Genomic DNA, 26,140 nt, shown 5'->3' with positions numbered 1-26,140 from the left:
CTGCGGATTAACGCTGCGGAGTGTCCGCAGCGGAATTTAAGTGAAATTCCGCCACGTGTGAACCCAGCCTAAGATGTGGCTTACTCAGGCGGATGACTGCTGACTGGCTCACATTTTGTTGCAGAAAGATCCAAGGGCTCTCTTCCCTGGTTGGTCCGTCAGTCACAGGCCGCAACTGGCTGCACTGTACTTGATGCATGCTGTACATGTGGGAAGGATCACGTGTACAGTCATAACGTTACAATGCAATAACAGCAGCACAACATAACATGTCTTGAAACGATATCACCTTCTGAGGGGAAAAACACAGTCAAAGACATATATACAAAAATGATATAACTGGCCTCAAATAAATACACAGGCCAAACTGGCCACTCTTCCTATGTAACGGCACCTATGGGGGGGACAGCAGCAAAAGCACATAAACAGCTTTACTAAAAGGCACAGTGCACCAATAAATAACCAATACTGGCATATAGGGATGTCACAATACCAGAATTTGGACTTCGATACCGATACTTCGTGTAGTATTGCGATTTCGATACCAAAACGATACTTTGCCAACAGTAATAAATAAAAAAAAGTTCTTCCATTTTCTGATGTGAGGCGCGTGGTGTGATGATGAATTTAACCTCCGTGTGCCTCACATTAATAGTAATTAACCCCATCATGTTTCTCAGTCATAATGGGTTAATGTGTGAGGTACATGATGGGGTTAATTACTATTAATGTGAGGCACATGGAGGTTAAATTCATCACACCTCGTGCCTCACATTAATAAGTGAAAAGTGTTTTTTTTTTATTTTACAGCGTACACATCATAAATGACGGAAAAAAATTGTTGTGCAGGTTATTACGGCCGCGCCAATACCGAATATGTGTAGATTTTATGTATTGAGACTTATTTTAATGTTTATTGTAAAAAAAAGGTGTATGTGTATTTTTTTTTAAATGTAATATTACTTTATATTTTTACTTTATTTTTAAACTTTAATGTACTGGCATATATCAGATATATGCCAGTACATTGGTCTGTGTACTGATAGTACACAGGCAGTTGTTAGGACATACCTAAGTGTGCCCTACTAGGAAATATGGTAAGACAGGTCCTTCAATGGACCCTGGGCTGTCTGGCCATATATGGTATTGCGCTCGATCGCGTCACAGGAATTCCCTGTGACACGATCCAAGGGGCATCCCCCATCTCATTTTCTCCTGAAAGCTGCAGTCAGCTTTGATCGCAGCATTCAGGGGAATAACGGCGAAGATTAGAGGTTTCTCTGATCTCCGCCATTATAGAGCGAAGGCTGCGGCTGTGTAATACAACAATTGCCCCGCTCCTGACATTAAGTGCGCGCGCGGTCAGCATAAGGTAATGCGGCTGGCGCTGCACTAATGAGCGGCGGTGAAGGCACTGAAGACAGAACATGGGGGTGTTTTGCAGTGCGCCCGCCATGTTCTGTCTTCAGTGCCGCCGCTCATTAGTGCAGCGCTGGCTGCATCGCATCATCCTGACGGTGCGCACTTGTCAGGACTCAGGAGCGGGGCAATGGTTGTATTACACAGAGGCAGCCCCGCTCTCATACATTCATGTATTACTATACTTAGCTGTGCGGCCGCACAGCTTAGTATCGAAATACATGAAATAACGGTATTGAACCGTTTGGGGATGCACGGTATCGAAACAGTATCGAAGTTTCGATCTATCATGCATCCCTACTGGCATATATACAAATTAGGCAGCAACGTTTCCTTTAAGGGTTAGAAATCCTCCTCCACACCCTTATACCGCCATCTATTGTACCCCAGTCTCCTCCCCTAACAGAGCCCCTGCCAACTTCTACTGTGTCCATGGCCGTCTCCCATAACTAAGCATATTCCACCGTCTGCCTTCTCCCACCCCACCCAAACATAGCTCCTGTCACTTTCTGTCCCCACAAAGAACTGCTGCCAACCTGTTCCCTTTGCCCTCCCCAATACAAACGCCACTCACCCACTGGACTCATACAGCAATCACCACTCACCCACTGGACACGTACCGCATACACAGCTCACACATTGGACACACAGACACCACTGATACATTAGACACATGGCACACACATAGCTCACACACTGCATAATTCACTCATACAATACATCAATCAATCAATCAATCAATCAATCAATCAATCAAACAAACAAACAAATACAACAATTCACTCACATTGCAATATTTTCCTGCTTTCTTTTGTAGAGTGCTGAACCTTGGCAACTGGCAAGCAGAATGCTAGTAGTACATAGGCATCTGTACCGAAACTCCCTACCACCACTAAGCCCGTCCGTGTAGCCGATAAACATCGCCCCTTTTGTTAAGCTCCGCCCATCACATTTTAAAAAAAATTTAAACGTTCTTCTTACACTCACCACCCAACACTAGAGCAGTCCAGTTGGGCCACCCTCCTATAGGGGCCCCTGTGCAACGAGCAGTATGTCCCCTGACTGCCACGGAACAGCAGTAGAAATACAAGCGCTACGGCTCCTTCGAAACAGCTGATCGGCGGGGGTCCCGGGAGTCGGATTCCGACCCATCAGCTATTGATGCCCTATCCTGAGGATAGACCATGAATCAACCCCTTTAAAGGCTATGTAAACCTTTGATGAGTATGTATTGTATTTTTTTTTTTAATAAACAGGTCAATCAGTGTGATTGGTGTAACTTTTTAATTTGTTTTTATTAAAACATTTTTTTAACTTTTTTAGATACAGCTGCTCTGTATTCTGTATACAGAGCAGCTGTATGTAGCACTAAATCCTGTTCCCGTCAGGTCCGTGGGACTGACGAGTTCAGTGAAAGTGGATCCTGTGTGTCTCTGACACGCACGATCCACCTGTTATCCATCATTTCTAAGTTCATAACTTAGATGTGATAGATTACAGGTAGATTCTGCATATCAGAGACACGCAGCAGCCGCTGACCCTGAACCCGTGACGTCCGCGGGACTGACGGATTAAGATCATAGCGAAAGATATGGCTGCTATGTATAGAGAATACTGAGCAGCTGTATCTCAAAAAGTAAAACAGATCTTTAATCAAAAACTATTTATAAAGTTACACCAAACACACTGACTGACCTGTTTAACCACTTGCGGATCGCCCATAGACTATAAACGTCCGGACAGTCCGCAATTAACTCTGCAGGGCCATTCCAGACCGTCCTGCAGAGTTAGCAAGTTTGCCGCTCCGCAGCGGCATTTAGCTCCGTGATACAGCTGCAGGCCGCTATGCTCTTACGATCGTCACTTCCCGTTTCATTTCCTTTACTGTTCACACTGTGAATCGCGGACACAATTGTAGCGGCGGTTCGCAGTATTACAGTATACACTTAAATGGGAGAAGGCTGTAAAACTGTGAACCGCCACTACAAGTGCGTCCGTGATTCACAGTGTGAGCAGTAAAGGAAATAGAGGGGAAGCAGCACTCGTACGAGCACTGTGGCCCCTTCAAAAGAGCCAATTGACGGGGGTGCCGGACCCTGACCAATCAGATATTGATGGCCTATCCTGAGGACTGAGTTTTTGTGGACTGGAGACATCACAACATCTGTAATGGTCGTATGGTGTCAGTGAACCAGCATTGGAAATTTTTTCTCAAAAAACCAGTTTGCACACCATTCACTGTATGCGCCACCATGTAAGAAATGCGCACATATTTAGTATTGTTGAAGTCAGCAAATATGTATTCAGGTGTGTTTACCCATTGGCATGCACCAGATGTAAAAAAAAAATCACCTAAAATCACACATTCACATTTTTTCAACTTTTTTTTCCATTTTTCCTTCCATATTTTAAAAAAAAATTCAATATATCTTATTTTTTTACCCAATATGGAAGCCCAATATGTTCTGAGAAAAACAAGACCAAATACAGTAGGTTGAATAAATAATAGAACAACAATTTGCTTTTAAATTGGCACATGGCTAAAACTTAAAAATTGGCCTGGTCAGGAAGGGGGTTAAAGCTCCTGGCCAGGAAGAGGTTAATTTTTAAAAAAATGCCCCTCAAAGGTGTACATAGCTTTTAAGCAAATCATCTCCTGACTTTGATGAGTTAAAATTTCAACATCAGGGGAAGAAAACATTCTGATGTCCATGCCTGGGCGTATTGTAGGATCCTCTGGTGCTCCAATGGGCCAGTCTGACACTGTAGACACATATATACAAACACACACATTGCTCACATATTATATATACACACAGTACATGCACACACAGTATATACACACACACATATTACACAAATATATATGTACAGTACATGCACATACAGTATATACACATATTACACACAAAAAACATTACAAACGTATAATAACACAGTACACACGTTACACATACACTTCCCTCAGAAAGCTGAAGTCTGTATATCATGCAGATAGCCCAGGACAGCTGTAGGGGAGCCATAAGGACATCTAGGGAGGTGAGCAGGTTAGTAATGGTCCATACAAAGTGGCCAACCACTTAACAAGGCAACTTTGAAATTCAGCAGTCTGGAAAAGTTGGGAAACCACTGCATTTGAGACCACACTTGGCACATACATTCTGTACAAACGAAATACATACATATGGCATCAGGGCAACAGCGAGTGTACTACATGCTCAGGTTGGTCTTTAGCATATTTGGTTGTTTGTTACCCAGCTTTCCAAAGTGACTGAAAGCCTAATTATACAGCGAGATTGGAAAGTCGGAATTATCAAGGCATAAAAACGCAGGTGTGCCTTTTAGGAACTTTGGAAAGCACTCCTTGTAGAACTATAATGGAGGCCACAATTGGCTGAGTAAACACTGCCTCATTGATGCTATACGTTGGTATATATAATGTTTTGCGTCTGCTATAAAAATGCCTTCTATTATGCCACTGAATGTCAGTGAGGTAGAGCCAGCTATGTGTAATACTGCTCTAAGGCCCTGTTTACATAACTTTTATAGCTTTCTGTGGTAGATCTGGAGGACTTCCAATGTATACCGCCGACCAAGGCCCATTCTAGTCTTTCTGCTGAAAATGTAATTGACATCCCCCTGGCTGTTCTACATGACTAGCAGCCTCCTCCAACACTTGCAGATGCGCCATTGTCTTGTACTCCCCTGGCATGCCTGGTGCAGCGATGAAGCGGGGAAAGTACACCTCGCTGAACAGTGAATGCCCAAATAGTGCAAGGGAATGGCACATCCGAGCAAGTTGGAGGAGGCTGCTAGTGATGTATAACAGCCAGGGGAATGTCAATCAAGCATGGGAAGGTGGGTTTGAAGGCAGGACTATTCGGGATAGCGGCACCACCCCATGACCCTTTAATGAGTAATTAGCTTATAGTGTGCACCGTTTTAAAAGTTGATAATACAGATTTTTTTGCATCTAAAAAAAACATACACGGGGAATGTTTGAAAATATTGTCAGGTCATGTATTACTGCATGGTGGTGGTTCAAGGGGTTAAACTACCTGACAGTTTTCCATTAAATATACAATGAAAACAATTCCATCTGCCCTGCAATTTAGTTATTATACATATATCCTATATAATTACCGCTACCGAACCAAGCTCATAGATATATACAGTACCAGAACAAAGCTCAATACATATATACAGTACCAGAACAAAGCTCAGTACATAAATACAGAACCAGAAACAAGCTCAGTACGTAAATACAGCACCAGAACCAAGCTCAGAATATAAATACAGTACCAGAACCAAGCTCAATACATATATACAACGCCAGAACAAAGCTCAGTACATAAATACAATAATTAGCTTATAGTGTGCACCGTTTTAAAAGTTGATAATACAGATTTTGTTGCATCTAAAAAAAACATACACGGGGAATGTTTGAAAATATTGTCAGGTCATGTATTACTGCATGGTGGTGGTTCAAGGGGTTAAACTACCTGACAGTTTTCCATTAAATATACAATGAAAACAATTCCATCTGCCCTGCAATTTAGTTATTATACATATATCCTATATAATTACCGCTACCGAACCAAGCTCATAGATATATACAGTACCAGAACAAAGCTCAATACATATATACAGTACCAGAACAAAGCTCAGTACATAAATACAGAACCAGAAACAAGCTCAGTACGTAAATACAGCACCAGAACCAAGCTCAGAATATAAATACAGTACCAGAACCAAGCTCAATACATATATACAACGCCAGAACAAAGCTCAGTACATAAATACAATAATTAGCTTATAGTGTGCACCGTTTTAAAAGTTGATAATACAGATTTTGTTGCATCTAAAAAAAACATACACGGGGAATGTTTGAAAATATTGTCAGGTCATGTATTACTGCATGGTGGTGGTTCAAGGGGTTAAACTACCTGACAGTTTTCCATTAAATATACAATGAAAACAATTCCATCTGCCCTGCAATTTTGTTATTATACATATATCCTATATAATTACCGCTACCGAACCAAGCTCATAGATATATACAGTACCAGAACAAAGCTCAATACATATATACAGTACCAGAACAAAGCTCAGTACATAAATACAGAACCAGAAACAAGCTCAGTACGTAAATACAGCACCAGAACCAAGCTCAGAATATAAATACAGTACCAGAACCAAGCTCAATACATATATACAACGCCAGAACAAAGCTCAGTACATAAATACAACACCAGAACCAAGCTCAGTACATGTATGCAGTACTAGAACCAAGCTCTCTACATATATACTGCACCAGCACAAAGCTCAGTACCTATATACAGCATTAGAGCCGTCAACGTCATCACGCCGCTTGCGTCATTGAAAGCCTCTGAATGACAGGGCACGAAACCTGCCCTGCCATTCTGCAATTATGCATGTAATTGTATCTGTGTCCTAAAGACGCAGGTACAATTATAGTGCAGGAGGGGGTGGCGGTTGCAGATTTCAGTGGCGCTGCCGCCCCCTCAGAGAAATTGTAAATGCCAGAATCTCTATTTTTTGGTCACCTCATCTCCTACAAAAAATGAAATAAAAAGTGCTAAAAACGTTGTATGTACCCCAAAATGGTATTATTAAAAACGACAGCTTATCTTGCAAAAAATAAGCCCTCATACCACTTAATTGACGGAAAAATAAAAAAGTTGTGGCTCTCGGAATTTGGCGATACAAAATAAATTGTATTTTTTACACTTAGGTTTTTAAAAGTAGTAAAATATAGAAAAAACTATATATATTTGGTATCGCCGTAATCGTATTGACCCACAGAATAAAGTTAACATGTTGTTTTAATTGCACAGTGAATTCCGTAAAAACGATGCGCAAAAAACCATGGAGGAATCGCTGTTTTTTAAATTTACTACCCCACAAATAATTTTTTTCCTGTTTCCTAGTACATTACATTTAATGGTGCTACGAAAAACTACAACTCGTTCCGCAAAAATCAAGCCCTCATAGGACAATATAGATGCAAAAAAAAAAGTTATGGCTTTCGGAAGGTGGGGAGAAAAAAACTAAAATTAAAATCTGAAAGTTGTTTACGACAGAAAGGGGTTAATGTTTGCTCCACTATGTGGTCAGAATATCTAATAAAATACATTTTGCACAGATCTGCCATTTATTTAGGGCCCTAAGCAGGGTTGCCAACTTGGCAAATTGGGCTGCTTTCTTTGCTGCTGGACTATAAAAAGGGTTCTGCCCACTTGATCCTTGTCTGAACGTTGTTGTATACCTAAAGTTTGTGTTGTAAATGATCTCCTAGTGTTTTCAGTTCCCGGTATTACCCGTTCCTGCTGCCTGTACCCTGTATCCTGTGCTACCGTGCCTCTGTGCCATCTACAGTGAGAGTCAAGTCGTGTCTTCCGCTGCATCTACTGTGCCATCTACAGTGAATGTCAAGTTGTGTCACCGCTACTGTTTACATTGCCTCAGAAACCTTTTCTGGACTATAGACATTGTATTGTACCTAGTTGGCCAGCTGCTATCCCACTACGCGATTCGGCTCAGTGGGTCCACACCCCGCGCCGTGACAGTGCCTAAATAGCTGTTTACTTCCACATATAAGGCATTTTCATACCCGGGACAACCCTTTTAACAATATTTGCCACTGAAATAGCATATCTAGGGAAAAATTACAATTTTTACTCTGCAACAATCCGCCACACAATCATTTATGGAAAAGTCCTGTAGGGTGAAAATACTCACTACACCCCTTAATAAATGACTGGAGGGGTGCAGTTTCCAAAATGGGGTCACTTGTCAGGGGTTTCCTTTATTATTTCACATCAGAGCACTGCAATTGTGAACCAATACTTTGTAAATCCCCAAATTAGGCCTCAATTTTACATGGTACTCTTTCACTCCTGAGCCCTGTCAAATGTCTCAGGCAGAGTGCTAGTAGTGCTCTGCCCGGGACTATGGCTATGGGGTTGTCCCTGACAACAATGTCCATATATGGACAGTGATGTCAGGGGTTTCTTCTGTAGTGGAATCCCCAACAAGAGCATCGGCAATGGTCTGGCTGGGTATTCTACTCCTAGAGGGAACCCCAACGGCACTACCTACAGGGAGGGGGGCTGTGTGGCACTACCTCGGAGGAGGGGGCTGTGTGGCACTACCTGGGAGGGGGCTGTGTGGCACTACCTGGGATGGGGGCTGTGTGGCACTACCAGGGAGGGGGCTGTGTGGCACTACCTGGGATGGGGGCTGTGTGGCACTACCAGGGAGGGGTGCTGTGTGGCACTACCTGGGAGGAGAGGGCTGTTTGGCACTACCTGGGAGGGGGGCTGTGTGGCACTATCTACAGAGGGCATTAAATTTATGGGGGTACAAACTGAGGGCATAAATTCTATATGGGGGCATAAACAGGGCCTAATGTCTATATGGGAAAAAAAAAAATTACGTTTTCTGACATTTTACTGCCGCTGTGAGTTCACCCGCAAAGGGGCTTACTAAGTCTGTGTCGCCCAAGGGCCCACATAAACCTGGAGCATGGCCTGTATATATATATATATATATATATATATATATATATATATATATATATAGCTAGAACGACTAGTCACTCAGCTCTCATAGAACAGCAACACTGTGGATCTGCAATGGTGACCACAAGCCATATTTCCCTGATACTATCTGATAGATACACTCAACGTATCAGAGCAGTATTGTGTGTGTTTTATGTGACCAATATGCCATCCATCACTGCCCCACAGAGTTTGTTACCAATCTTTCCCAGGCGGCAGAATGCCAGATCTGCCTGGTCCTGCATTGATAAATCTACATCCCCTATATCGTAGCATTACTAGTCAGATTTGCTAATCAGGAGCCAAGAATCGCTGTGAAGCTGCGATTAACACACCTGCCTTTTTATGCAGTGATACATTTTGCATACTGTAGCTTAGCTAGCCAGATTTGTCTTTCAGGATCCCAGGAAAGCTGGGTAACAAACCATGTGAAGTTGTAATAGAAACTGTAAAATACTAAATCCCCCTAAATAAATGCCCCTCCTCGCTACCAAATTGTGCCATAGATAAGGCAAAGCCTTTCAGGGTACTGGGACAGCTGGGTAACAAACCATTATCTCTCAAATTGTGTCATATTTAGGCAGATTTGCCTTTGAGGGTTTCAGAAAAGCTGGGTAACAAACTATATGAAGCTGTAATAGAGATCTGCCTTATACTTAATCCCCCTAAATAAATGCCCCTCGTCGCTACCAAATTGCACTATATCTAGGCAGATTTGTCTTTCAGGAACCTGGGCAACCTGTATTCCGTAGGGGGACTTAGCGGACAATTTCCCCGCAGATTTTGATGTGAATTCTTGGGAAATCCACATATGTTACATACAGATTTAGTTGCGGATTTAGCAGCAGATTTGACCTAGGTTTCAGCCTATGCATTGCAAAGGCTGAAATCCGCAGTGAAAATCCGTGGCTTCTCCGCAACAGAATGAGCGCGCTGCAGATTTGAGATAAGCAGAATGCTCCGCTGTTATTGCGTTCGTCGTCTTCTGCTACATGTGGATGGGGTTTTGAAAACCCCATCCCCTTGTGATGTACTGTAAGCTGCTGCGGATTTGCGATGCAGAACCCACGCTGCAAATCGGAAGAAAAACTGCCACATCCGGACACACCCTTAGGCCTTATTCACACGAACGTGTATTACATCCGTGCTACGCACGTGGAAATCACGCGCGTCGCACAGACTTATGTAAGTCAATGGGGCCGTTCTGACATGTCGTGATTTTCACAGCGTGTGTCCGCTGCGTAAAACTCACGACATGTCCTATACTTGCCCGTGTTTCGCGCAGCACGCACCCATTGAAGTCAATGGGTCCGTGCAAATCGTGCTCATGGAAGCACTTCCCGGTGCCGCACGTGATGCTCGCTACAGTAGTAAAAGAAATGAATGAAAACAGAAAAGCATCTCCTGCTTTTATGTTTGTAAACATAAAAACAGAGTGTCATAATGATGTCACACTGAACTTTTGCGCTCGTAAAACGGACACGTTCGTGTGAATAAGGCCTAAGACTGGGTTTCCACAGTGCAGATTTGCTGCAGATTTTGTCAGCATTTTGTAAGCCAAAGCCAGAATTGGATCAAGGAGAGCGAACCTATAAGGCCTTCCCTTATATATTTTTTCTGTTTAGGTTCCGTTCCTAGTTTTGGGTTAAAAAATACTTGCAAAATCTGCACAGTGAGAACCCAGCTTTAGGCTACACAGCATATCCAACCTTGAACCTGCAGGGAATTCCGCCTGAAAAAGTGCACATGTGCCGATTTTCAGTCGGAATCTCCGCTGCAGAAACACTGCTTGAAAAAAAATAAAAGAAGCTGATAGTTACCCCTGGCTGTTGTCATAGCAACGCCTTCTTCTGTTTCAGTGCAGCCTCGCCTCCTGGAATGATGCGGCAGCCCAATTGACCGCCACAGCTTGTGATTGGCTGCAGCAGTCACATGGGTTGAAACGTCATCCCAGGAGGCCAGGTGTCACTCAGAACAGAGAAACGCGTCACTATGACAAAGGCTGGAGGTAAGCATTAGCTTTTTTGTGAATTTTGAAGCAGAATCGCAGCGTTTCCGCCACAAAAGTGGCAACATTTGCTATTTGTTCTAGGTTTCACTTCCGCAGCAAAAAATTTCATAAATTGACCTATCAATGGCATGTCAATTTATGCTGCGGATTTGTTGCTATCTTGTTGCGGGTTTTCCTCATTGAATTTAATCAATGTGGAAAACCAGCAACAAAATAGCAACGGATCCGCAGCATAAATTGGCATGCTGAGGATTTAAAATCCGCACTGCAGGTCAATTTATGAACGTTTTTGCTGCAGATTTTTACTGTAGCGTCTGCATGAGATTTGTTCAAATCTCACTCACTGTGCTGCTACTGTAAATGCTGCGTCATTTCCTTAGGCCTAGTTCACACTGAGTTTTTTTTGGGCCCTGTTTTTGGTGCGGAAAACACGTTGGAAACTGCGCCAAAATACAGCAGAAATCGCTTACCATTGATTTCAAAGGGAGGTAAAGGCTTTTTTTCTTCAGGCGTTTCCATCTCTGACCTTTCATTGACATCAATGGGAGGCAGAGAAAATGTTTTTCACTGCGCTTTTTGCCCACGGCCGAAAAACTCGCAAAAAAAAAAAAAACGCAGCAAAGAGAGTGCAGCCTCCTGAAGGAATTTTGAGGCAGATTTTTCTGCCTACAAAAAACTCAGTGTGAACATACTTTTAGGGCGTTCACAAGTGGCATTTCCGCTGCAGATGTTTAGATAGAGGAGGCTGGTAGGAAAAGGCTCCCTCTTTTCTGCAAAATCACAACAGCTTTTTTCTGCAGCTTGCTGGAAGTCTTGCAGGTTTATCTATAGGGGACAATTTTATAAAAGGATTTATTTCATTTAATGTGTGTTTTTAAGGTTAAGGGTATGTTCACACGGCCTATTTACGGACGTAATTCGGGCGTTTTTGCCCCGAATTACGTCTGAAAATAGCGCCTCAATAGCGCTAACAAACATCTGCCCATTGAAAGCAATGGGCAGACGTTTGTCTGTTCACACGAGGCGTATATTTACGCGCCGCTGTCAAATGACGGCGCGCAAATAGACGCCCGCGTCAAAGAAGTGACCTGTCACTTCTTTGGCCGTAATTGGAGCCGCTATTCATTGACTCCAATGAATAGCAGCGCTAAATACGGCCGTAATTGACGCGGCGTTCAAGCGCCTGCACATGCCTGTACGGCTGAAATTACGGGGATGTTTTCAGGCTGAAACATCCCCGTAATTTCAGCCGTTACGGACCCCCGCCGTGTGAACATACCCTAAGGGTATGCTCATATGCTTAACAAAAAACGGCTGTAAAATTCGTAGCTGTTTTCAAGGGAAAACAGCCTATGATTTTCAGGTGTTTTTTACGCAAAGCGTTATTTGATGCGTTTTTTTACTGCCATTTTTGTAGCTGTTTTTCTTTGAGACAATGAGAAATGGCTCCAAAACGGCTCATGAAGTGACATGCACTTCTTTTTTACAGGGCGTTTTTTTATGTGCCGTTTTTAGAAACGACGCGTAAAAAACGCCCCGTGGGAACGAAACGCCGTTTTTCCCATTGACATTTATCGGCATATGTTCGGAGGTGTTCAGGCCATGTATTTTCAGCCATTTTTCAATGCGTTTACAGCCCGAAAAACAGCTGAAAATAAGCCGTGTGAACATACCCTTAGGCCTGATTTACACGAGCGTGTGCGTTTTGCGAACGCAAAAAACGCTGCGTTTTGCGTGCGCAAAAAGCACTTAACAGCTCCGTTTGTCATCAGCGTATGATGCGCGACTGCGAGATTTTCTCGCAGCTGCCATCATTATGACACTCCATTTGGATGTTTGTAAACAGAAAAGCACGTGGTGCTTTTCTGTTTACATTCAGAGTTTGACAGCTGTTGCGCGAATCACACAGTTCGCACGGAAGTGCTTCCGTGCGGCATGCGTGGTTTTCACGCACCCATTGACTTCAATGGGTGCGTGATGCGCGAACAGCGCACAAAGATAGGACATGTCGTGAGTTTTTTTCAGCGGACACACACTGAGCAAAACTCACGGACTGTCTGCATGCCCCCATAGACTAATATAGGTGCGTACGACACGCGTGAAAAGCACGCGCGTCGCACGCACGTATATCACGCTCGTGTAAAATAGGCCTTTGTGTCACTTTTAACATGAGACATGAGGAAGTGAGGATTGTTCCTGGGAATACTCCTGAAGGGCAGCATATTATAGGTAGAGATCCGCTGGGCTATTATGTTAATACAGCACAAAAAATATTATAAAAAGAATACACATGTAAAGCTCTAAAATGCTAATCAAAAGTGAAAGTCTTCTAGCGTAAACGTGATGCATAAAAAAGTTACACCTTGTCCTGCAAAAATAAAACAAGGCCTCAAATAGAAACGTAGACATTAAAGTAAAAAAAAAGATTATGGCTAGAAGGCAAAAACATAAAAATGGCCAAGCATGCTGCAACCTTAATAAGTTCCCAATTGTTCCAGTATAAGCCTACAGTAGTGATTCTGAATTCTATTGCCAACGTGTAAAATGGTATACGATGTGTTTTTTTTTTTCTACTAACAGAGTTGCCTCAAAATGTACATTTGTTTATAAAGCATAATGATCTGCTTTCAGTGCTCTACAAATGATGAATTCTTCATGGATATTCATCTATAGCACTCACAGGCTTCTCCCTACAGTTGACATCATAGTCTTCTCCCTTCAGTTGATGACATCACAGCTGATGGAATACTAAGGCATTGTGATGTGTCTTTTTTACAGACAAGCACCTGATGCAGCAGCTCTTATGTGTAGAGCAGTCTTCGTCCCATCAGACCTGTTCAGTTCTCAGACAAGACCACCATTTTCTTCATGCTACAAGATCTTCACATCATAATCACAGGCTCTGCAGGAAAGTTCACCGCAGGGAAACAGGTAAAGACCATTCCAGTTTTGTATGCCAGGGCAGGGGGTCACATTCAGACTTTCTCTAGCCATTTTACATGTTTCTTACATGTTTCAAGAGTTACAGCAGTTTTCAAAACCATGTCTCCCTTTTCATATCTAATTATTGTATGGCCACTCAAGCGGCTGTAACGTCCTTCCTCCTGAGCGCTGCAGCAGCTTTCAATATACAATAAGCTAATGTTGATTTCTTTCCATGAATGCTGCTATAGGTCAGAAACCTCCAGCATTGCCTGGAGGTCATAAGAACTTACTTAACAGCCTGGTGCACCCCTGATTGTAGTTATATGGCTACATGCATGACAAAAAGAAAAATTTACACTATGGAAGAATACCAAATACAGCATTTTATGGGTAGAGATGCCCTCTAAGGCTGTGTTCACATCAGCGTTGTCTTTCCTTTGAGGGTTTCCATCGGGGAAACCCCTCAATGGAAAGGCAAGCGGAAACCTTAGCTTCTGTTTGCATCACCATTGATCTCAATAGTGACGGAAACGTTGCTAATGGTTTCCGTTTGTCACCGTTGTGACAAGGTTCCGTCGTTGTTTTGACAGAATAAATAGTGCAGTCGACTTCTGAGGGCCTGATACTGAAAGCCGAAGGATTGTCAGAGGCAGTCATAAAAACCCTACAAAAAAGTAGTAAAAATGTCACTAACAGTAAATTTATCGCAACTTACTTCTGCAGGCTTCTGTTTAACAATGGCATATGAAATGACAGTCTTAAAGAGGCTCTGTCACCACATTATAAGTGGCCTATCTTGTACATAATGTGATTGGCGCTGTAATGTAGATTACAGCAGTGGTTTTTATTTAGAAAAACGATCATTTTTGACGGAGTTATGACCTATATTAGCTTTATTCTAATGAGTTTCTTAATGACCACCTGGGCGTGTTTTACTTTTTGACTAAGTGGGCGTTGTGAAGAGAAGTGTATGACGCTGACCAATCAGCGTCATACACTTCTCCCCATTCATTTACACAGCACTAGCGATATAGCTATATCGCTATGTGCAGCCACATATACAAGCACTAACGTTACTGCAGTGTCCTGACAATGAATATATATTACCTCCAGCCAGGACGTGATGTCTATTCAGAATCCTGACCACTTCTGTAGCGTCTGTGTGAGACTACAGCACAGCACAGCGAGATCTCGCTGTAAATGACAGCTTACAGCGTAATCTCACGAGACAACGCCTGCTATGCTGTAAATCACAGAGAAGTGTCAGGATTCTGAATACACATCGTGTCCTGGCTGGAGGTAATGTATATTCATTATCAGAACACTGCAGTAATGTTATAGTGTGTTTATGTGGCTGCACATAGCGATATAGCTATATCGCTATGTGCTGTGTAAATGAATGGGGAGAAGTGTATGACACTGATTGGTCAGCGTTATACACTCCTCTTTACAATGCCCACTTGGTCAAAAAGTAAAACACGCCCAGTTGGTCATCAATAAACTCATTAGCATAAAGCTAAAATAGGTCATAACTCTGTCAAAAATGATCGTATTTCTAAATTAAAAAACACTGCTGTAATCTACATTACAGCGCCAATCACATCATGTACAATATAGGCCACTTATAATGTGGTGACAGAGCCTCTTTAATAAATTCCCCCATTGTATTCATGTGACCAGCTTTAGGACTTAAAAGTCAATTTTCACAAGTGACATTGTTAGTTGTTAAGGTAGGGTAAATGAATTAAGCTAGTCGGATATTATCTTTAATGTATTGAAACTTTTTTTGTTGTATATACATGACTTTTTTGTTAGTATATACATGATTAGACATTGTCTTATTTTTTTTTATTTTTTCACAACTCAGGAAATATTATAAATTAGATTCTAATTTATAACATTTCCATGTGCTGGTCACTAGAGGGAGCAATTCCCAAAATTGTAGCATTGCAATGTGGTAAAGCAACCTCATTGCTTTATGCTGCAAATTTGGTATAGACACACACGCTCTAGTGAGCTCACAGAATCCCCCTTCCCTTGTCCTGGCTAGTGCCAGGAGAAAGGAGGGGGTTGAATGTTCAAACCTCCTACACTATGTGCCGTCATTTTTTGAGCGAATGCACAGTGCAGTAGGCTTACATACAGTGGTAATCTAATCACACAGTAAAACACAAACATACACAAACACAACTTACCTGCTCCTGCCGCCGCTAACTTCGCTCCGTCCGCTCGCTCCGCTCCTAGTACTTGCTTCTAATCACATGTCCGGAAGTCACGACCGGAAGTAGTCATCTTACTGTCCGGCCGCGGCTTCCGGTCCACATGAAAATGGCGCTGGATGTCGCTCGGCCCAAGACCTTCCATTTGGACTGTGTGGGAGCGGCGCATGCGCCTTTCCCACACAGACGGCGTACACCATAGTTAATGGAACGGCTCCCGTTCGCATTCTCTATGGGGTGTATGTGCCGTATTCCATCTCTGTATGTGTCGTTAATCGACACATACAGAGATGAAAAAAAAAATGGCAGCCCCCATAGTGAAGTAAAAGTTAGAAAAAATAAAAAAGTAAAACACAAACACACAAATAAATAAAATTTATTTTAATAACACACTAAAATCAAATTTATATATAATAATTTTTTTTCGCGACACCCGTTCTACTGAAGTGTTTAGACAGTGAATAGACATTCCACGGGATGTCTATTCACAATCTCTGCACTTCGTTACTCTGTCTGTGGTAGTTACAGCAGAGGAAGCGTGATACAACGAGATCACGCTTCCTCTGCTGTAACTACCATAGAAACAGTAACGAAGTGCAGAGATTGTGAATAGACATCCCGTGGAATGTCTATTAAATGTCTAAGCACTTCAGTATTGTTAATGTGTTAGTATAAGACAGCACATAAGGATCTAGCAGGATCCCTATGCGCTGAGTAAATGAATGGAGAGGAGTGCATAAGGCTGATTGGTCAGTGTCATACACTCCCCTGTATAACGCCCACTTGGTCTAAAGTAAAAATACACCCACTTTGGCATTAAGCAACTCATTAGCATAAATCTAAAATCGCTAATAAAGTGGTAAAAATAGATAGTTTTTTTAAAATAAACCTACATTAAAGCGCCGATCTCCTTATGTAGGAGATACGGCACTTATAATGTGGTGACAGAGCCTCTTTAAATGATAAGCAAATTGTTTCTTTTTTTTTTCTACCTAAATTGGCAGAAAACACACCTATTTTGGAGATATAAAAGACAGCTAGAAGGGAAATGGAGGAGGCCGGTGTTTTTTTAATTATTTTTTTTCCTAGGTGTCTTTTATTTCATTTGCTAACGATTTAGGCAAAGTAGCTCAAAAGTAAATGTCTTTATAATACATGATATTGTAAAGTAATGTAATGGGAAATTTTGGCGCATGCCCGTTTTGAGTAAAAATTTTAGCTTTTTGAGACATTATGCTGTTTTCGCGTCTTTTCAGCTAGTAAGTCGGGACCAGCGGGAGAGCAGATCTCCTGCATGACATATTTAATTTACACCTGCGCATATTATAGCTGACTTCTATGCTAACTGGTGTAGATGTCAGTTTGTGCAGCACTGACAACCCAAGTTGCGCCATATTTATTCAGAGCTGTGGGCTTCTTGGAGTATGTTCACATTCAATTTTTTCTTTTCGTCAGAGGTATGCGTTGGGAGAAGTCTCTACGTATACCTCCAACGGAAGGCTGTATAGGCATAGAGTGGGATATATCACCTGAACTCCCCGGGCACAGCGTTACTTTAAGCACTAGGCTCGGAAAGCCCCTGACGTTAGCAACGCTCTGACTGGGGATTCTGCTCCTAGGGAAGCCCCTGACAACACTGTCCATAAATGGACACTGACGTTAGGAGCTTTAAGATGCCAAAATCCTAGTCCAGAACACTGGCATTGCACTGGCTGGGGATTCCACTCCTGGAGCGAGCCCCTGACGTCACTGTCCATATATGGATTCTGCTCCTGGAGGATCCCTTGATGTTACTGTCTGTACATAGACAGTGACATTAGGGGCTTTGTAATGTCAGAATTCCAAGTCGGAGCGTTGGCAGCGCTGTGGCCGGGAATTACGCTTGTAGAGAAAGCCTCTCACTTTACTGTGCATATATGGCTTTAAATATCCATATTTGGCTTTAAACTCTGGAGTCCCCGGCCAGAGCATCGCAAGCACTCACTGGCTGGGAACTCCTGACTTGGGAAAGCCCTTGATGTCACTTTCACTATATGGACAGTGATGTTAGGAGTTTAAAAACCCAGGAATCCATGGCCAGAGCGTCGGCAATGCTCTGGTTAGTGATTACTCTCCTGGAAGGAGCCCCTGATGTCTGTCAATTGTTATGGTGGTAGTCGGATATGATCTTTAATAAATTTAAACCATTTTTTTAAGCTTTAAGAACAAGGTTTGACAATGATAAGTTCTACCCATGTGTATCTAATGCTGATATGTATCCATGCTCCTTACTCATTTTAATATTGTGTGATTGAACTTGGTAACTTGGTATGCTTGGCTGACTGTACTGTAAGATCAGAAGTAGTAACTAGATGTTTAAGAATCAGATTCAGATAAGTTTTAGTAATGATACTTAGTTCAACAGATAGAGAGGTCCTATAGGGGAGGACCAAGTCAATGTGAGCTTGAAACTCTGAACAAATAAATACCAAGTCAGGCAGAGTAAAAAGTAAATTTAGATTCAAAAGTGACTATTAAAATACAAACCACACAGCTCTTCAAGGTAGAGTTTGAGAAGCTGCATAATATACCCTCCTGCTAGTTTGCCTAAATGGTGAGCAAATAGAAATTTTTCTACCTAAAATGGCAGAAAACACACCATTTTGGAGATGGAAAGGACGGCTAGAGGGGAAATGGAGGAGGCCGTAGTTTTTTAATTAAATTTTTTTCCTTGGTGTTTTTTTTTATCCATTTGCTAACGATTTAGTCAAAGTAGCTCAAAAGTAAATGTCTTTATAATACATGATATTGTAAAGTAATGTAATGGGAAATTTTGGTGCATGCCCGTTTTGAGTAAAAATTTTAGCTTTTTGAGACATTATGCTGTTTTCGCGTCTTTTCAACTAGTAAGTCGGGACCAGCGGGAGAGCAGATCTCCTGCATGACATATTTAATTTACACCTGCGGATATTATAGCTGACTTCTATGCTAACTGGTGTAGATGTCAGTTTGTGCAGCACTGACAACCCAAGTTGCGCCATATTTATTCAGAGCTGTGGGCTTCTTGGAGTATGTTCACATTCAATTTTTTATTTTCGTCAGAGGTATGCGTTGGGAGAAGTCTCCACGTATACCTCCAACGGAAGGCTGTATAGGCATAGAGTGGGATATATCACCTGAACTCCCCGGGCACAGCGTTACTTTAAGCACTAGGCTCGGAAAGCCCCTGACGTTAGCAACACTCTGACTGGGGATTCTGCTCCTAGGGAAGCCCCTGACAACACTGTCCATAAATGGACACTGACGTTAGGAGCTTTAAGATGCCAAAATCCTAGTCCAGAACACTGGCATTGCACTGGCTGGGGATTCCACTCCAGGAGGGAGCCCCTGACGTCACTGTCCATATATGGATTCTGCTCCTGGAGGATCCCTTGATGTTACTGTCTGTACATAGACAGTGACATTAGGGGCTTTGTAATGTCAGAATTCCAAGTCGGAGCGTTGGCAGCGCTGTGGCCGGGAATTACGCTTGTAGAGAAAGCCTCTCACTTTACTGTGCATATATGGCTTTAAATATCCATATTTGGCTTTAAACTCTGGAGTCCCTGGCCAGAGCATCGCAAGCACTCACTGGCCGGGAACTCCTGACTTGGGAAAGCCCTTGATGTCACTTTCACTATATGGACAGTGATGTTAGGAGTTTAAAAACCCAGGAATCCATGGCCAGAGCGTCGGCAATGCTCTGGTTAGTGATTACTCTCCTGGAAGGAGCCCCTGATGTCTGTCAATTGTTATGGTGGTAGTCGGATATGATCTTTAATAAATTGAAACCATTTTTTTAAGCTTTAAGAACAAGGTTTGACAATGATAAGTTCTACCCATGTGTATCTAATGCTGATATGTATCCATGCTCCTTACTCATTTTAATATTGTGTGATTGAACTTGGTAACTTGGTATGCTTGGCTGACTGTACTGTATGATCAGAAGTAGTAACTAGATGTTTAAGAATCAGATTCAGATAAGTTTTAGTAATGATACTTAGTTCAACAGATAGAGAGGTCCTATAGGGTAGGACCAAGTCAATGTGAGCTTGAAACTCTGAACAAATAAATACCAAGTCAGGCAGAGTAAAAAGTACATTTAGATTAAAAAGTTACTATTAAAATACAAACCACACAGCTCTTCAAGGTAGAGTTTGAGAAGCTGCATAATATACCCTCCTGCTAGTTTGCCTAAATGGTGAGCAAATAGAAATTTTTCTACCTAAAATGGCAGAAAACACACCATTTTGGAGATGGAAAGGACGGCTAGAGGGGAAATGGAGGAGGCCGTAGTTTTTTAATTACATTTTTTTCCTTGGTGTTTTTTTTTATCCATTTGCTAACGATTTAGTCAAAGTAGCTCAAAAGTAAATGTCTTTATAATATATGATATTGTAAAGTAATGTAATGGGAAATTTTGGCGCATGCCCGTTTTGAGTAAAAATTTTAGCTTTTTGAGACATTATGCTGTTTTCGCGTCTTTTCAACTAGTAAGTCGGGACCAGCGGGAGAGCAGATCTCCTGCATGACATATTTAATTTACACCTGCGGATATTATAGCTGACATCTATGCTAACTGGTATAGATGTCAGTTTGTGCAGCACTGACAACCCAAGTTGCGCTATATTTATTCAGAGCTGTGGGCTTCTTGGAGTATGTTCACATTCAATTTTTTCTTTTCGTCAGAGGTATGCGTTGGGAGAAGTCTCCACGTATACCTCCAACGGAAGGCTGTATAGGCATAGAGTGGGATATATCACCTGAACTCCTCGGGCACAGCGTTACTTTAAGCACTAGGCTCGGAAAGCCCCTGACGTTAGTGATAACGCAATTCCCAAAAGGTAGATCGACACCGATACGGCCGGAGACAAAAACAGAACAGACAAGTATCTGATAACTGTAGAGGTCTGAGCTAGTCCCGGCCCCCTATCGTTTATTTATACTTGTTCTATATTCATGCAATACTATAAGACAATAAGACAATAAATATCAGGTTTAGACAGTATTTTGGCTAACATACAGTAACATAACAGTAGGAAATAGTCAGTCCTTCACCTTTAGTACAGTTCTAGAGAATTCTGCGGACAAACATGTTTTCTTCCCAATACCTCTACTCCCCCTGACCTATGTATTTAATCCGTCAATTCTTGCAAAATGATAACCAACTCTTTCCTCCCTTCCTTTCCTCAAAACAACATCTGTTATAACAGTCTATTTCGATTAACTATTAGGATTACTTTAACATTACTCCCCTCTTTTTATCATTTGGCTAGACCTTTTAACTACTCTCCCTTCCCTTCCGAGAAACACCCAAAGGCTCGCCCTACCTACACAAGGTATAGAGATACTAATCTCCATAAATTGTGGGATGTTCAACATCCATCCAGACGATCCTTAAACTTAGGCTTTCTCATATTTCCCCTTACCCGCTAGCTATTACAAATATAGATTCTAATATGAGAACTGAAAGAGTTAGTTATATATATATATTGTTAAACACGTATGTGATATATCATATATGTCAGTAACAGGTTCATGCTTGTCTTTGTCAAATCAGTTCTTTTCCACAATAGATGCAGTCCTTGATGTCATCAAGCGATTCCTTTTCACATGTGTAGCATTTTCGCTTCATAGGCGCAATCATGATCATGACTGGGGTATCGCTTCGTTCAGGGGAAGATCTTTTCTTTTTACGGCTACAATTTGAATCTATTATTTTCCTAAAAACAACGAGTAGAATCTTGATTACTATTACAAGTATTAGTGCAATCATAACAACTTGCAAAAGTACATGAGAAACACCAGATATCCATCCCCCTATCCCATGAAACCAGTTGAGAGGATTCAACCAAGATAACCAGTCGGGGAAATGCAATTCTGATTGAGCATTAGCCTCACAATATCTTTCTTTTAGTTCTTGCGCTTGGTTAATATCATAAGCAACTTGCATCATTCCTGTAGGGTTAATATAGTGACAACATGCTGGTCCTACTATTTGACAAAGTCCTCCTTGTGAAGCAGTTAAATAATCCAATACCATAGTGTGTTGATTAGTGACTACTATTAATTGTTTCGTATAAACAGAGTTCACACTTATAGCATCAAAAAGGTAATCAGTAATATTGTCAAATACTTCTGCTAAGGCTTCCATACGTTGGGCATTCTGAGTGGTTCTTATTAAGGTAGAAACTGGACTACCAATAATGGTCAGAGCCATTATCAACTCTTCCTTCCAACTTATTTGTAGTAATGGTTGTGTATGTCGAAACTTAAGACTACGTTTGCTTATCATATGTTGGGGCATACGCTGGTACGTGGCTGGTTCTATCCTTGCTAAGGTACATGTTCCCCCAGCTCCTTCAGGAAGCCATCTGTAAGCATTATTTCCACAAATTATATAAATTCCTTTTGGAAGTTCAAACTGTCGTTTGTTAATTAGGGCGCTAACAATGGATGTTAAAAGAGTAGTATTTAGATAAAGGCACCAAGAATCTGATTCTTTGTTAGTTAATATGCAATAGGCCTACATACAGAAAAGTTTATATTTTTTCTTGGATCAAGTGACATTGAATCCGCCCCATCTCCTGCCATACTTGCAACATTTTCTTCATTATCTTTGCTGACAGAGAAGGCCTTCATAGCCTCACAATCTCCCCTATGGCCAAGAGGAAATTTATCAGCATGGTGCCAACTGAAATTATGAATCTCCCGAATTATAGAGTAATCTATTTCCTGATCCTTTAAACTTTTACTGGCAAAACTTATTTGTAGATTTTCTACAGGCAAACTTCCAGTTTGTATAAAGGTCATCTCTTTTGTTCCCCAGACACCATCTTGTTTTCTAAAATCAAACCAATTTCCCGGCTTGGATGTTAGGTTGGCTTGCCACCAGGGATACTGTATCCATCCAGCAATGGGTAATGCCATTAGGACTTTCCCATTGCGCTCCTCTATATCTAATGGTCTCATCTCCCAACAATCATTTTGGAATAATTCTTGTTCTGAGACAGGAGTAGCAAAATATGGCATAGACCTTGCAGACATAGGAGAATGTGTGCATATCCAGCAATCGGTCAGATTATATGTTTGTGTAACTATACCATGATACTTGATAAACTTATTATCCCACTCCTCCTCCTCCAACTGCCGGTACCCTTCTGCAAAAGTATACATCATTATACTGATTAATAACACAGATACTGAGAAATACTTCCCCATTATGTTGTTAGATTTTATAAAACTTTTTGCAATGAGAAGCATGTATCCAGGTTGGTTTTTCCTCCAGTTTCACTGAGGTAGGGGTGATCAGTTGGACCTGGAATGGACCTTCAAATCGTGGTTCCAGTGATTTGCGGACGTGCTTTCGAACCGTAACCCAATCTCCAGGTTTTAACTGATGTGCACCGGGTATAGAAGAGGGATCTGGAATGGAAATGAAAACATAATTATGAATCTGTTGCAAATTTTTCTGTAGAGCTCCTACATACTCTGTCATATTTGAGTACATTGACTGAAGCTGCTGAGGGAAATATAAGCCAGTTTTTGGAGCACTGCCAAACAAAATTTCATAAGGACTTAATTTATTTTTCATGGTTGGCGTCATACGGACAGAGTGTAGGGCAATGGGTAGACATTCAGTCCATGGCTTATTTGTTTCTGCCATTACTTTCTGAATTTTTAATTTTAATGTCCCATTTAACCTTTTGACCTTCCCACTGCTCTGTGGCCGGTATGGAGTATGGAACGATTGGGTAATATTGAAAGCTTGCATGATTTCTTTAAGGATTTCTGATGTAAAATGAGTACCTCTATCACTTTCAATGACTTCGGGGACCCCATATCTACATACTACTTCTGTAAGAATCTTTTTTTCCACAGTTTTTGCATTAGCTTTAGCAGAAGGCCAAGCTTCAGGCCATCCTGAAAACAAATCAATACACACTAGGACATATTCATAGATACCCACCTTAGGAAGCTGAATAAAGTCTATTTGTAGTCTCTGAAACGGGTATAATGGCTTAGGGGTGCATTTCTGTGGCACCTTCACAGTCTTACCAGCATTATGACAGGCACAAATGGCACAGCTCTGCACATATTTAGCAGATGCGTTGTTGAACCCTGAGGTCACCCAACCTTGAGCAACTTGACTTACCATTGCATCCTTGGACTGGTGTGTAGGGCCATGAGAGAGAGTACACAACATAGGGTGCAATACCCTTGGGAGACAGAGCTTAGAGCCTAGTTCCCACAGACCGCTCTCGTTCTCTACAGCCTTTTTTCTTTGCCAACTTTCTTTCTCCATTTTTGGAGCCTGTGCCTGTAACTTTTTTAGTAAGTCCAGGTCTATTCCCCCGTCTTTTTGCACTGGGTCTGCCGTATAGGCAGTTACGGGGAGAGGAAGTCTGGCGGCTGCCGCTTTAGCCGCAATGTCCGCTTTGCGGTTTCCCTCGGCTTCCTTTGTTCTTTCTTTGGTATGTGCCTGAACCTTAATGATAGCTACCTGCTTGGGTAGCTCCAGAGCTCGGAAAAGCTGAGCAACTAATCCTGCATTTTTAATAGGCTTACCCGTGGAACCAACAAAGTTTCTGCTGTGCCATATTGGTCCATAGTCATGAGCTATGCCAAACGCGTATCTGGAGTCTGTATACACATTTGCAGTTCTATTTTCAGCCATGATACACGCCTCAGTGAGTGCTGTTAGTTCAGCCTCTTGTGCGGACATGCCAGCCGGCAATGCTCCACACTTAACCTCCTTCTGTGAGTCTACTATGGCATATCCTGTGTATGGCCTCCCTTCATGGTAGTACCGGGAGCCGTCCACATAGAACTCAAAGTCTGCATCTGGAATAGGTGTTTCAGTAACATTTTCCAACACCTTAGTCTCAATTTTCATTAGTTCAAAACAGTCATGTTCCTGTGGAATATCTTGTTCTGCTCTTACTTCTGGAAGTAGAGTAGCTGGGTTTAATGTAATACATCTCTTAATTGTTAAGTTAGGAGGAGTTAACAATGCTACTTCATACTTAGTGAGCCTGGCCATTGACAGGTGCTTAGTTTTTACTTGTGACAATAATTCCTGAACTGAATGTGGGACTTGTATTACAAGAGCATGATCTAATACTATGTCAGTGACTTTTTCCTTTAACACAGCACAGGCTACTACAGCTCGAATACACGATGGAGTTCCCCGTGCCACTACATCTAGTTGGGCTGAGTAATAGGCCAGAGGACTATGCTTTCCCCCATGGCTTTGAGTCAGAACTCCTTTAGCATGTCCGTCAGCCTCGTGACAAAATAAGTTAAAGGGCAGATCGTAATTTGGAATTCCCAGGGCTGGGGCAGATATTATAGCTGACGTGAGAGCATCAAACCCTTTTTTTGCTTCTGATGTGAGGCAAAAAGGTGATCCTTTGTTGCAAGCCGCTAGAACATCAAACAGTGGCTGCATCAAAGAAGAGGCAGATGGTATCCACTCTCTGCAGTAAGCTATAAGTCCCAAGAATGTTCTTAATTCCCTTACATTGGAGGGTTCTCGTGCCTGGGAAATAGCTTTTTTCCGTTCTGGGGTAATATGCTTAGTTTGCTGAGTGATACAGTGTCCTAGGAAAATGACCTTTGTTTTGGCTATCTGTAGTTTTTCTTTAGAAGCCTTACACCCTTCCCTTTCTAGAAATAGAAGGAGAGACAAAGTTTCCTTTAAACAAACTTCCTTGTTTATCGTGCATAAAAGCAAATCATCCACATATTGCAGTAATTGTGTGTCTTTATTTTCAGGGTGCCAGGAAAGTAGTGTCAATGCCATTGCTTCTGAAAACTCTGAAGGGGAAGTGGCGCCACCTTGTGGCAATCGGGTCCAACAATATTGTTTCCCTTCATGAGTGAATGCAAACAGAAGCTGGCTCTCCTTATCAACTGGCACTGAAAAGAAAGCGTTTGCTAAATCTATGACAGTGAAATACTTT

At 41.9% G+C, this 26,140-nt stretch overlaps 1 long non-coding RNA gene across 1 annotated transcript in view; it reads left to right on the top strand.

Annotated features, from left to right (window-relative positions):
* Nucleotides 1-10,951: 10,951 nt before the first annotated feature.
* The window catches only part of LOC142698892 (uncharacterized), a 229,128-nt gene continuing 213,939 nt past the window's right edge, over nt 10,952-26,140 (top strand). Inside the window, exons 1-2 of the long non-coding RNA XR_012865829.1 lie at nt 10,952-11,010; nt 13,792-13,944. This is a non-coding gene — a long non-coding RNA (uncharacterized LOC142698892). The remainder of the gene's footprint in view (nt 11,011-13,791; nt 13,945-26,140) is intronic.

This window comes from Rhinoderma darwinii, unplaced genomic scaffold (assembly GCF_050947455.1).
Source record: "Rhinoderma darwinii isolate aRhiDar2 unplaced genomic scaffold, aRhiDar2.hap1 Scaffold_104, whole genome shotgun sequence".
Classification (NCBI taxonomy): Eukaryota; Metazoa; Chordata; class Amphibia; order Anura; family Rhinodermatidae; genus Rhinoderma; species Rhinoderma darwinii.
The sequence above is the reverse complement of the archived record's forward strand: the minus strand, read 5'-3'. Positions and strand labels throughout refer to the sequence as shown.